The sequence below is a fragment of the Nothoprocta perdicaria genome, unplaced genomic scaffold, assembly GCF_003342845.1.
Source record: "Nothoprocta perdicaria isolate Ctin4 unplaced genomic scaffold, notPer1 scaffold_221, whole genome shotgun sequence".
Lineage (NCBI taxonomy): Eukaryota > Metazoa > Chordata > Aves > Tinamiformes > Tinamidae > Nothoprocta > Nothoprocta perdicaria.
Window position 1 is genome coordinate 122,187 of NW_020455423.1, and position 14,238 is coordinate 136,424.

Sequence of the window (14,238 nt, forward strand, 5' to 3'; positions counted from 1 at the left end):
AATAGTTATAATAAATAATGTTTAGTAATAGACAAAATCTTCCTGTAGTAGGAAGAAACAGCAAGTGGCAGACTTGGCCCCAAAGAACGATCCTCCTAAACAGATAGTGATGTATGCAATTAGGGAACCATAGYTCCAGTTTTACCAGAGCCTGAGTCATAGTTGATAATGCTAATTAATTTTTACAGCCTAGCCAAGGCCATCATATGCTGGAAGGAAAACATTCAAACAATACATAATTCATGATSCTCAAAGGATAGTTCATTATTATGAGTTGTCCAAGATCAGAGGAATGAAAAGTGATGGTTACCTTCCAAAAACAACTACAACTCACAGAAGTCCAAGGGGGTTCTACCAGTCTATAAATTCTGCTGTTGGAAAATTGTGGTGCATTGAAAATGAATTTAAAACAGGGACAAGGTCATTTCTAAAAAAAAAAAAAAAAAATGTATTTTGCAAAAAGATTTATGATTTAACCATTATTGGAGTGCCTATATGACATTTTCAAAAGGCAATRTTTCATTTTTGGTTGTTTGGACCATTTTGTTTGGAAATTAAGTCGAATTTACACTTTGAAATTCAAGCAAATAAGGTATCCAATTATTGGAATGGAATTGTATTTCAGTAATACATCGAATATGTTTAAATTTTAGATTTTGAATATTTTAAATATTTTATGTTTTAGGTCTCCTTTTGCTTATAAATAGACATTGACAATTTAAATTTTAGTCTTTTTTTTCCAGTTTAAATTAGATATAAAAATTCATCAGTCCTCAAATCTGCTGTTCTCATTGGTTAAACTGGTTAATATAAAATCTCTTTCTTTGCTTAAAACTCATAGCATCTAATCTAAGCTTTTTCTTCCGCTTCAATAATTCCTACTTTTTATTATTTTATTTTTCCTTCTCATTAATGGAAATTCTGCATAGGTTCTGGAAGGCATCAAAAGTAAATAGCTAAAATATAAGGACAGATCTTTCTCTCRAAGTATTTTTCATGCATATAAAATCAGGAAGAACCTTTACATTCCTATAATTTCTGACTCAGATAGAAGATTCAATCCTTCTTCATATTATGAAACCACAGTCTTATTTTTGGATACAAATTCTGATTTTAACTAAATTCAGGCAGATGCCATTAAGTTACTGATAGCCATTTGATTTTTTAATATTTGCACTGCATTAGAGTAAAAAAAAAATGGTTGCATTACATTTTAGCCTTCCTAGGTTAAAAGAATTGTGGATTCAATGAAAATGTRTAGACCAGAGAATGGCACTTACTATTAGAGTTCTACTAGACAAGTCATGATTAAGAGAGAGGAAAGTAGTCATCTACTGGAAGAGAAAATTGTATCTGAACAAATGTAGTGGCAGAATTGACAGAACAACCCTCTTGGCATCCTTAGACAATCAGAATGTCTCCTGATTACTCTGCAAGACAGATTGAGAAATGAACATTTGCAGTTTTTTTCTTTTCCAACCATCAGAGTAAAGAACATATATGTGTAAATATATATATATATTTTTTTTTCCTGTGTAAGGTTTTGATTTTTGAGGAAAAGCCATCTTAATTCCATCAGAAAAACACCCTGATGGCAATTTTCTGGCATAGTTCTAACTCTAGGTTTTATTAAATGAGAGATTTCTCATAAAGACTGAATAATGTTAGTGCCACTGTTCAGAAATTATACACACCTGGGGGGTCTGAGGGTGCAAAGCTACATGTAGTGTCTSATTAGCATAGCTGTAAGTTGTCCTGGATAGCAGGACAACTGCTTGGTCTTCATGAGGGCCACTGGAAGATGTATTTCCTATCTAATATGGGCTGCATGCACATGCTGGCCGTATATATTTGGGAAAGATGAATTCAAAATAGAACAAATACCAAGAAGATAGGTAATCAAGAAAGAGAAAATTTATACTACAGGAAATTAGAAGACTCAGCAAACTGAGGTAAATGCCAAGAAGMTACAAGAGCTTTGTGAAGTTGTTGCTTCACAGTCCTGGAAGTATGGAGATTCACTATGGATGCATTTAGTTTGAATATTAGAAGTTTTCAGAGTACTGTGATTTKAGAACAATCTCCTTATAGGACCTTCCAAAAAATTTGATTATATTTAAGATGTGAAACTGGAGATTTATGAACATGATTCTTTGTCATACCAAGGGAGTGGACCCTGGCTCAGGAATTTCTTTGACATCCTGAGATGCACATTTACAGTAGAAGAGTTAGGGTCAAAAGACAAATGAGTAGGAATCTAGCTATAAGTAAGATCAAGAGTTATTTTAGGATGCTTATGTGATAGTCTTTACCTGAAAAATATGACATTCTGCCTATTAAGAGATGAAAAAAAAAAAAAAGTAGAGAACCAAATATGAAAAGTGTCTGGCCAGTGTGATGAAAGACAGATATCTGAAGAAGAGATAAACTCAATCTTGTTTAACCTAGGGTAACTTCCTACTTTTCAGGCATAAACAAAGTAGAGGGTGATTAAACCCATAAAGTAGATGCACACTAAGTACAGCATAATTAATATTTGCTTGCATTGTACCTATACATAAATTCACTAAGACAGTATGACCGTTCATAGTTCCTAAGCATTTTGAAATGTTGTATTATCACTAATAACACTTCACAACACAGCTAAATTTAACCATAGAAATAATAACCATAATCCCAAAGGGGCAATTGGAGACTTCTGATGTAATTGCACAAACTGATTGGGGGAAAGACATGTTCAAGCAGTAAAATCTGACAGAGGAGAGCTAAGGAGAGTAGGCAGGAGGGGTTTCTGTTATAAGCAAAATAAGGCTGTAGAATGCAGTAAACGAGTGCAAACTCCACCATCAAAATAAGGTGGCAAGAGCAGAGGAGATCACTGCTTTTCATCTGGGGATGAGGACATGGGAGCATAAAACACCAACTAGGGTGGGGAATGAAGTGGGAAAATGAAGAAGAACCAAGACAGACTAAGCTGCTCCTGATTTGCTTTGGGACCATCCTTAYCTGACCAAGAAACGATTGCGCCATCAGCGCTACCTCAGCTGGCATCTGCCCCTTGGCACTGTACCTTGAAAGGTATTTTAGGAAAAGGTTGTTCATCATTCACTGTTTTGTACAATGTTAATTGATAAAGTCAACTGTGTACACTCAGTGATAAAGACTGATAATGACTAAGAAGTAGTCATTGACAATATGTATGTGAATAAGAGCAAGTTTTGTTGTCTTGATGCTTGAAAAAGGCCTAATTTGTCAGTCTTTTAAATACCCTTATCATAGCAAACTCTAATTCCCTGATATTCAATGATTTACTTATATTTAACTGTAATACAAGTAAAAGCCTCTTTGTACTCCATGTCTGGGTTTGATTTTTAATAATAATAATAAAAAAAAAAMCATAAAGCCACCAGCTAATCCAATAAAAAGGTATTTTTCCTTAGAAGGGTTTCCTCAGTTTTAAATTCAAGGCAATATAAAGTTAATAAGTAAATATATGAACACCATGAATATATGAACACCATTTTTGTTGTCTTTCTATTTTCTCTTCTAGATTTTTTTTTCAGAATTTTCCTGAAAATTTAAAATCTGTGTTTCTGAAACTTACATTGATTTAGTTATGTTCTAACATAATTATTTTCTTGACAAATATGAGAAGTGCTCAGCAAATCTGATCTAAACTTTTTTTCTGAAATAGATAGTTGTTCATTTATTCAGTATAACTGTTAAATCCAAAGTGCTACATACTCTGTAGTTGTGACCCTACATGCTTAAAAATCCATTTAACTATGTAGCAGCTAAAATTTTCTCTTCTATTTAAGAGATGTCATTAATCATAGATGGTCTGTCAGTTTGATATTTCAAGATGCACTTTGGTTTGCAGGCCTACTTCTCAATAAGAATGGCAAGGAAAGAAGTTGTGCAGAATTTATAAAGAGGAACAATGCAGGCAGATGGTTCCTGCAATATTTAGCGTGTTATATATTTGTAAACAAATTATGTAAATTAAAAAGAAATTCTACAAACTGGTCTTCAAGACATCTGCTAAAAAAACTGAATTTATTAAACTGACTAGAAAATAAGAAGATAAACAACAATGTTCTCTGTTCACACTCCTCATTTTAATTCTCATATGGCAGGAAATTGATGAAGCCACAATTAAACTAAGCTCCATGTGTTGCAAGATTCCAAGGCTAACACATGAGGCAGTTTACTGTTAGGAATAGCATTCATTTTATATTTTATAGTAGCACCAAAAGGCTCTAATCAAGATGAGAATTCACTGTGGTAGGTTACACACTCCTATGCAACATTTTGATTCCTTCCGCTTTGTGGTCAATTAAAAAAGTGGGAGCTCATACAAAACAAAAGAAATGCAAAAGATGGAATAATAAATCAATGAATTAAAAAATATTATTTTCTGTGGTTACTGTTCTGTTTTTTGTTTTTTGTTTTTTTTTTTGTTTTGTTTTTTTTTTTGGATAGGATGTAAGAGAGTTGGAGAATTGGGTGTTCCCTCCATATTAGGGAGGGAACAGGAAAATGGCTTTTGGACAGCTTCATGTTTGTAGTTATCATGATGATCCTCTTGGATGTGTAGGGATGAGAGAGGGGGATCATGATGATCTTCTGGGATCTGCTATCCTGACAGCATAGGAGGTTGTCGTGGAGTAAAAACACACAGTGAATAAAAAATGGGCAAGAACTAAGAAAATGGAAAACCAGCTTTTCAGTACATTCTCATTGACAGTCTTTCACAAAAATTACTGAATCTTCATAACACTCAAGGAGAGATGATGAAATTCCAATTTTTATAGATACCAGAGAGAGAAAAAGACAGCAGGAGCTTTCAGGGATATTTGGTGCCCAAGTGGAGGATATAGAATCTGACTTTTCAGCATTTAAAAGACTCAAAGTACCTTTCCTTCAGAGCTGTGAAAGCTGAACMCTTCAGCACACTATACTCCATGATTTCAGGTCAAACTCAGAAAATGAGGAATGTACAATTAATGACTGTTGTGAAAGGTTGCTTAACTTCATTTCAGCGATTCTTTAACAGTACTGTACTGAAGGAATTCTAACTATTATGATGCAAATGGCTTCCATGTTTCACAATAAGCATTTTAAGAGATCGTCTTTAACAAAAATGTATTCTTTGTCTCTTATCCAGAAGAAAAAAAGAGTTGAATATATTAAAACATCCTACAGAACAGAAGCTCCTCTTTCTTACCATCCTAAACTTTTGTTGAGCAGAGAGTTCTTACCTCCAGTTATGTATTTCATTCCTTTTCCTCTTTATCTGCCTCAGAGTTTATTTATATACATATAGCTTCTTTGATCTCTCTCATTATTGGCATATGAGAAATGTCCTACAACTTAAGAGATGTTGTCTAGTGCTTCTGCCATCTGTTTTTTTTTTCATGACCACTGTGTTATGCCTCTGCTTTCAGATTAACTCACTTGAATATCTATTCAATTCCCAACTATTTGAAGGTCCATCCATACAGTAATTGTACAGATGCCAATTCCAAGAAAAGCTGCTATAATTATAAGTAATTTATTGACTCATATATCCTCCTCTACCTTCTAACACCTGTTTGTGATAGGTGAAAGTGCCTAGCACATAATTATCATGAGCGGCAGTACTCACTAAATGGAAGATGACTTGAAAAGGGAAGTTTCTATTTCTTTGTTTACAAGCTTTGCAGATTAATTTATGGTATTTTTATAGATCTATTTTTAAAGTTCTAGAAAGAACTGTAATCCAGTGCAATCGTGAGAGTTCAATGACATATTTAAATGTGGCACAGTTTTCCAGTGTCAAATAGCTTTTAAGGTTAACTCAATTCCCAGTACATGATTCTACACTAAGTATGACTCATGCATTGTTTAGTAATGGACTGTTCCATATTAGTCATGTATAACAATAGTAATCTAAAATACTACTGTGTGGGAACTGCAAGTAATTGCTGAGTTTTTTAAAGCTATTGCCTAAGAAGTTTCTTTTAGCAGCTGAACTATTAGGTGCTTTTAGAAGCTAATGATTCARAGATCTCTATATGGGATCTTTACAAGTGAATACAACATTCATCATGTGCTAGTTGATATCACAGAATAATTCAGGTTGGAGATCATGTAGTCCAACCCCTGCTCAGGCAGGGACACCTAGAGCATGAGGCACAGGGTCACACTCAGGCAATTTCTGAAAATCTCCAGAAAAGGAGACTGCACAACCTCCCTGGGCAGCCTCTTCCAGGACTCTGTCATGCCCACAGTAAAGAAATTCTTCCTCATAGGCAGAGGGAACTTACTGTGTYTTAATTTGTATCCAGTACCCTTGTCCTGTCACTGGCCACCACTGAGAAGAGTTTGGCCCCATCCTCTTTGCATTCTTCCCTCAGGTATTTGTACATGTTGATCAGATCTACTCTCAACTTTATCTTCTCCAGGCTAAACAGGTCCAGCTCGCTTAGTCATTCTTCATTAGATGCTGCAGCCCCTTCATGATCTCTGTTGCTCTACACTGGACTCTCTCAAGAAGCTCCATGTGCCTCTTGTACTGGGGAGCCCAGAACTGCCTATAATACTCTAGGTATGGCCCCACCAGAGCTGAGTAGAGGGGCAGAATCCCTCCCCTTCCACCTGCTAGCAACACTCCTCCTGATGCAGACCAGAATCCCATTGACCTTCTTGGCCACGAAGGCACACTTCTGCCTCATGACTAATTTGTTTTCCACCAGGGCTCCCAAATCCCTCTCCGTGGAGCTGCTTTCCAGCAAGTCAACCCCTCATCTGTACAGGTGTCTGGGATTACTCTTCCCCAGGTGCAGGACCCTGCACTTGTCCCTGTTGAACYTCATGAGGTTCCTCTCTGCCTAACTTGTAGGTCCCTCTGAATGGCAGCATAGCCCTCTGCAGTGTTGGCCACTCCACCCAGATTTGTATAACCTGCAAACTTGCTGAGGGTGCCCTCATTCAAGTCATTGATGACTTGAACAGCACTGGGCGCAGTATTGACCGCTGGGGGACTCCAACTAGACTCCCCATTTATCCCCACCCATTTATCACCACCCTCTGAGCTCTGCCATCCAGCCAGTTCTCAGTCCAACTCACTTTCCACTCATCTAACACACTAACCCGCAAATTAATATTTTCATTTACAAGAGCGCTATCAAAAAGAATTACTTTGACTAATTTTAATTTTTGCTGAAATTGAAAGAAGTGTCCGTGGACAAGTTATGAATTTTTATGAGTTACTTCACATAATTTTTTCAGATACACATTCAGTTTTCTCTCTCCATCAAACAGCATTTTTAAATAATAATCTTTCTCCCCACAGATAATAGCAAAGCACTCTTTTCCTTCCTCAAAGCAAGACAAAATTGAAGGGTCTTATCTGTGCATTAGCAAATCCAGATTATTCTGGAACATGGAACTTCAGAGCCCAGTTCCTATAAATCTACAGTCAATACCATTTTTTATTTGTAGTAAGGTCCTTCCCTAGCAGCATATCATGCTGTGAAATTAAATATTTTATTGAAGACCCCACAGTCTTCATGCATCTTCCCATTCTGCTGTGAGAGAAGGCAGGTTTCTTCAAATTGTATTTCTATATATCTATACAGTACAGACCTTCCTGATTAGTGACACTACTGCCATGGAAAACATGTCAGTTGCCAGAGCCTATAACATTATATGTCATGGAATACATGACAAAAAATATTTAATTAGTACAGTAGCAAGAAAAAAGCGAATATGTAAGGAACTGTCTACTGTGGGGATGAATGGACTGAACACTACTGAAATCACTGGAAACCATTTTTAGAATTATTATCTCTAGTAACATGCATAAATCTCAGACTGGTCTTCAGCATGAGAAATAATTGCAAAGGAAATCTGTGACTGTAACTGAAAAATTACAGAGGATGAGTTGCATTTGTCAGTACCTTTAAAAGAAGGATTACAAATCACTTAAACATTACCTTGTTTGGTGGAAAGAGCCTCGAGGTGGATGCCAGGCAAGTCAGATTCTTTCCCTGGCTCTGACACTGCCTCCCSTTCACCTTGGGTAACTCCTGCTCCACCAATTAAAAAAAAAAAAAAAAAGAGTAAAATCATTAACTAAAAATGGTATCTATGAATAAAGTATCTTTTTAATATTGATTGATCCAATTCATAACTATACAGTTAGAATGAGATCACATTCTTGATGTTACTTTTTACAGATATTTGTGATGTTATAGTTTAATCACTTTCTTTTCACCATAGCTACACCATCTACAGGGTCCTCTTAAAGGCTTTCTAAGCATTGCATGAAATGCAATGATTCTGAGAAATGGCACTTAACATTATTCAAGTCAGAGGAAATATTTCAACTATTTTTTTCTTTCAAAAATGAGTATTTCTCCAAACAAAATAAGAAAGTAAAATAAGAAAAGCAAATATTTTGACTTCTATTTGCCTTCAACCAGCCCAATAAAACATAATATACTATTTAATAACAACTGACATATTCTCTTACAAAAGAGATCCTGATGGTTTACGCACTACTCTTTCCTGCTTTGCTTTTGTCTAGAAGGATAGAAAAGGGAAGAAAAGAGAATGTGTAAAATGGCATTAAATGTTCTAAATTGTCATGATTTCAGCCTATTTCTATTAGTTTACAAATGAAAAAAAAAAAATTGTAATTGCTACCTGTTCAGACGCTGACTGCATTCTGGGTTATTCTTGCCTTGTCTCAAATTTTATATACAATAAGGAAGCAAAGAAGTTCCAAGGATGACTGGTAAGAACTAAGGCAAAATTGGGCAAACAATGGATTTCTAATTTTGTTGACAAAACGAGAAACATATGACATTAGCCTAAAAAATGCAATACTTGGTAGAAAAAAAAATCCCATATTATTTTGATTGTTATTGCTTCTCTGTTTAGGSAAAAAGTAAAATTTGAGGACATAGAATTCTTTAAAAATATAAAGAATTCTAGCTGTTTTGAATCAGGAAGAAGAAATATTTTCTGAGTAAATCATATGGCATAAAATGACAAACTTTTTTTGAATAATTTTCAGCTCCTTTGTGTTAAAACTAAATTCATAGATGATTTAATTATTCCTGAATCTGTTATGGATTTTTTTTTGAAAACTAATTTTAAGAAATGGCAACTGAATATGCAAACTTTCTCCACTCTTCCTTCTCCAGATCCATCATCCTGGACACTTAGATCCTGGACACATATTGAACCAAAACTGTAAGAAATAACTCAAAGTAAATCACACTGTGTGGATGTATATAAATATTTCTGTGTATTTGAAGATRCACCAACTTGTTAGATGTAATCTGAAGTAAATTTGCTGCTCTTGCAGTGGTTGATGCTTCCCTTTTAAGAACTGTGACAAGGAACCAACAAATTTTCAGAACTGCAATAGCTTAACTCATCTAAGACCTGATGTACTCCTTCATTTCTAGGACTACATCATAATCATAACAGAACACAAGTGAATTATGTGATTTATGTGCACAAATATGAAGAAAAGAAGAAAGAAATTAAATTCTTGAAATGCTAAAAGAAGTCTGTTGGCTAGAATATTTAGAGATAAGAATTAAAATATTTATTAAGCTGTCCTTAGCTTAAACTTTTTTTTTTTTTTTTTTTTTTTTTTTGTATTCACAAATAAGCAGAAGGCTTGGCAATTGTTCCTGCACTTTCCTGTACATTTCATTCTTGTAAGATAAAGTTAAACCTTATCTTGTAAGATAAGGTTTCTAAATAAGATAAAAAAAACAGCATAAATTTCTATACGAAWTTCAGTTTCTTTCATTTTAATTTTACATTTTACAATTTCAAAATATTAAAACCTCCCCCAATTATAGCTTTTCAAATTATTGAAAATGTATGAAGATGTGTCAAGKTTAGCCCACTGCAAACTCATTTTTACATCCACACTTGAATTATGAGCAAAATAGATTGATGTGAGGATGACGTACAAGGACAGAATAGCCTTTTCCCATACACATTTTTCAGATAAGATCCTGGAATGCTCAGTCATAAGCTGTTTGTAAAATGTCTTTTCTTTTCATTCAGTAAAATTCAGTAAAAAAAAAATATTTGAAAAATATTTGAAATCTTATATGTTTTCTCATTTCTGGCTGACAGAAGGATTCCAAATTTCTGGAAGGGTCAGTTCACTTACTGAAAGGGTGTCAGATATACTTCAATGACTTTGAACATAAAGGTGGAGCTCTGAAGCAGCCTTAAATTATGTAATTATGTAGCAAAGAATATCTCTCTCTCTCTTTTTTTTTTTTTAACCTAGGTACAAGATTAGTCTAAATTACTTTGCTGTCAAATGTGTCAAAGGAGAAGAATAGTTATGAGCTCCATTGCAATACAGTATATACCCATGTTATGAGCTGTATGAGATATTTTAAATAGTCTAATCAGATTAGATTGATATGAACTCAGCCTTTCTTATTATTTTACTGGTTTCAGACAGATTACTGTCTAAATTTTAAAGATAGACAAAGGATAAGGAAGAGGAATACTATGATGCAGAGAAAGAACTGAGGCACAAAGTCATTATGTGATTTGTCCAAAGTATGTTCAAAAATAAATAAATAAACTACAGAGAGATAATACAGTATTTTTGTCTTCTATTGCAATATAATAACTAAACTCCCATATTTCTAGAGATATAATATTGTGATTCATCATGCAGGCACTGAAAAAAGAACACAAAACATTTAGATCTGTTCAAAGTATAAAAGCAAAGCTTTCATGCAGAAATCTACTCTTAGTAACATCATCACACAAATTGCAGCCGTCTGACCACCTCCTGTGGTCAGACTGTTACTTAGGAATGTCAGTCTTTGATGACAAGGAATAAATGCTTGATAGATGCTGTAAGARATTTAACTTTGCATAGAGCAATATTAAACATAAAGCATTTTTTTCCTAATTTAGAACAAGAGCTATACTTTCTCCATATTGTCTTCTCACTCTCTTTTCACATTTAAAGACAACTAAATGATCTCTAGAGGTCCCTTCCAACCTTGAATATTCTGTAATTCTGTGATTCTATATTGTATTGGTTTAAATATCCTTTCCATGTCATACTCTCTGCAGGTTTTGCATGCAACTGTTCAAGTTCCATGGTCATTGTGATTATTATTATTAGCGACAAATAGGAATTCTAAAAAAAAAGGTAGACATACCGAAAAAAGACATTTTCTGCCTTTCCCAAGTGGTTTACAAGCAAAAAGCATTAGGAATGAAACATAAAAGTGGGATGAAACTCAGGTGAAAGAAGGCTACATAGCAGTAAAAGACGAAAATTATTATATAGTCTTTGAAATTTGTGATTTCTCATCTGCACAGGTGCATCTGCACAGGTGTAATATTCGGATTTTCATGTTCCAGTTTCAGCTTCATCTCCCTGTTGAGTTGCAGGAAAACTAGGACTATGCATCCTTTGAGGACTCATATCATAGAATCATAGAATGCTTAAGGTTGGAAGGGACCTCAGAGGTCATCTAGTCCAACCCCCCTGCTCACACAGGGTCACCTAGGGCACACGGCACAGGGCTGTGTCCAAGCAGGTTTTGAAGATCTTCAAAGAAGGAGACTCCACAACCTCTCTGGGCAGCCTGTTCCAGGGCTCTGTCACCCTCACTGTCAAGAAATGTTTCCTTAAGTTCCTGGGGAACTTTTGGTGCCTCAGCTTGTGGCCATTCCCTCTAGTCCTATCGCTGGCCACCACTGAAAAGAGGCTGGCCCGCTCCTCCTCACTGCCTCCCTTGAGGAATTTATACACACTGATCAGGTCCCCCCTCATCCTCCTCTTCTCCAGGCTGAACAGGCCCAGCTCTCTCAGCCTTTGCTCATATGGCAGATGTTCCAGGCCTCTGATCATCCTGGTAGCCCTGCGCTGGACTCTCTCCAGCAGCTCCACATCCCTCTTGTGCTGGGGAGCCCAGAMCTGGACAGAGATGTGGACTCACCAGGGTCCGATAGRAAGTATAGGGGGACGATCACCTACCTTGACCTGCTGGAGACACTCTCCTTAATGCATCCCAGGATCCCGTTGGCCTCCTTGGCCACCAGGGCACACTACTGCCTCATGGTCATCTTGTCATCCTCATATCCCATCTTGTCATCATCATATGGCCTCTCATATAGTGAAAATTTGAATTTTTCACTTGGAAGGCATTCCTGTACATTTTTCTTTCATTATATTTCAGAATTTGTCATACTGTTTTTCCCTGGCATGTAAATTCTATRTCTCAGCCAATATTTAATAAAGCTGTATATTCCCAGTGATTCAAGGACAGAGTGGAATGTATAAATATTTGATCCAGACAGCATTAATRTTTCGGTTTGTCTAAGATAACACCTTTCAACTGGTAGAATAGTTTTGTCATCATAGATTAGTGAATGGGTATAAATCTTTTAAAATAGAAAAAAAAACCACAAAATGCATTTTTTAGTRATGTTGAAAGAGAATTTTTAAATTTGAACACAGAATTCTTCACTATTTTGAGAATACATATGCGTAGAAGTGTACTTACGTGAGGAGGTGTCTTATCTCTGTGACTTGAGTATTGTTCACTGTTAGATGAACTAAAAATTGCCTTTTTAAAATCAATTTTCCAAATTACCTCAAAGAATACACAAAGCTTGAACAATTAACTGGTATGTTTCAACTAACTTTTCTTCTCCCGGGTTGTTTTTTTGCTGTTTCCTTTTTTGTTGTTATTGTTTTTAATGGTCTTTATTCATTTTACAAGGAAGTTCAGTCCAAATGTCTCACTCAAAAATCTAGCTCTACTCTCAGCTATTTACCTTGTCTTCTGTATTTCTAAAATGTGTATTTTTCATCTTTTAGATTATCACTTTTCTCAAAAGGTCTAACATTACCAAGTTTGACTTTAGCCTTCTAATAAGGTGAATATTCTATAAAGACACAACCTGGTTTTAAATTTTTGGTGACATTTGGGTGGAATTGAAATAGTTACACAGTATTTTTTCATCTTCCTATTGGAATAAAGTTAATGAGCAACCAGTGACATGGACTGTAGCTACTAAAGCTAAACTTCTAAGTAATCCTAAAGGGAAAGAGGAAAATTGTTCTTGACAAGCTGAAATTACATTATAAAACCTCCTATGTTTTGAAGAGCCTGAGTTGTCCTGAGCATGAAGCTTATTTCAGTGTTTAAATAAACGTGTTTATAGAAAAAAAGTCTTCTCCTRTATCTGTTTTCCAAAAGCATGCCCCTTCTTAGCCCCTGATTTTTTGTTTCTATTCATTGTTGGCATGGAGACCAAGAGGCACTCCACTAGACTGATCAATGCACGGTTACATCAACATAACATTTTCAGTCAAGTTCCCAGGAGTCTTCCTCCTGAATCTGTCATTTCGATTCAGATAACTAAATCAGGCTAAGCACTGCAATGATAACGGATGACTTGCCTCATTAGCTGTCTCCTGCTGCTTTACCCTGTCAGGAAGCACCATAGTGACTGTCTGGGTTCCTGGGAGAGAGAATTGTTTTCCCATAAATTATTTTGATAGATATAGGCTTTTCTCATTTCTGTCCATTCTTCTGTCTATATTTGTGCATAAGGAAATACAAATAGGAAAACATTCTATGATGAATATTTCATTCAGAGGAAATAGAGTTTGAGAATTCTTTGACAACATCTAAAATTTACTCTGATAAATAAATAGATTTAATAGCATCCTGATAAAACATCTATATTCTCATATCATACACTATCTCAGACTTCCTGTTCCCTTTAAGTAGGATCCTTTTTTGTCAAGTCATTTTACTTACCTGAACTTTCAAGGAATTAATTACCTTAATTATGCTAATATGCAATAATTAATACCCTAAGAATCATTCCTTGATAAGTATTTTGTGTTTTAAATATACTGCTGAATAAATAAAATGCATTAAAATAAAATGCATTAAAATAAAATATGTAAAAGATATGGCAAAATAATTAAATTGTGGTTGCTCATGAACTCAAAAATATACATAGAATGTACAAATAGAGGTAAAAAAAAATGATACTAAATAGATATTTAGCCCAGTTTTAAATGAACTTTTGGAGATAGTATTAGCTATGTGATTAGTGTGTTTTCAATTGTGTTTGCAGGTAGGTGCTAAAATTAACAAACGTTAAAACTACCTGCATAAGAAAGCCACTCACAAACCATAGTCTTCACATTGTGGTACCATCACT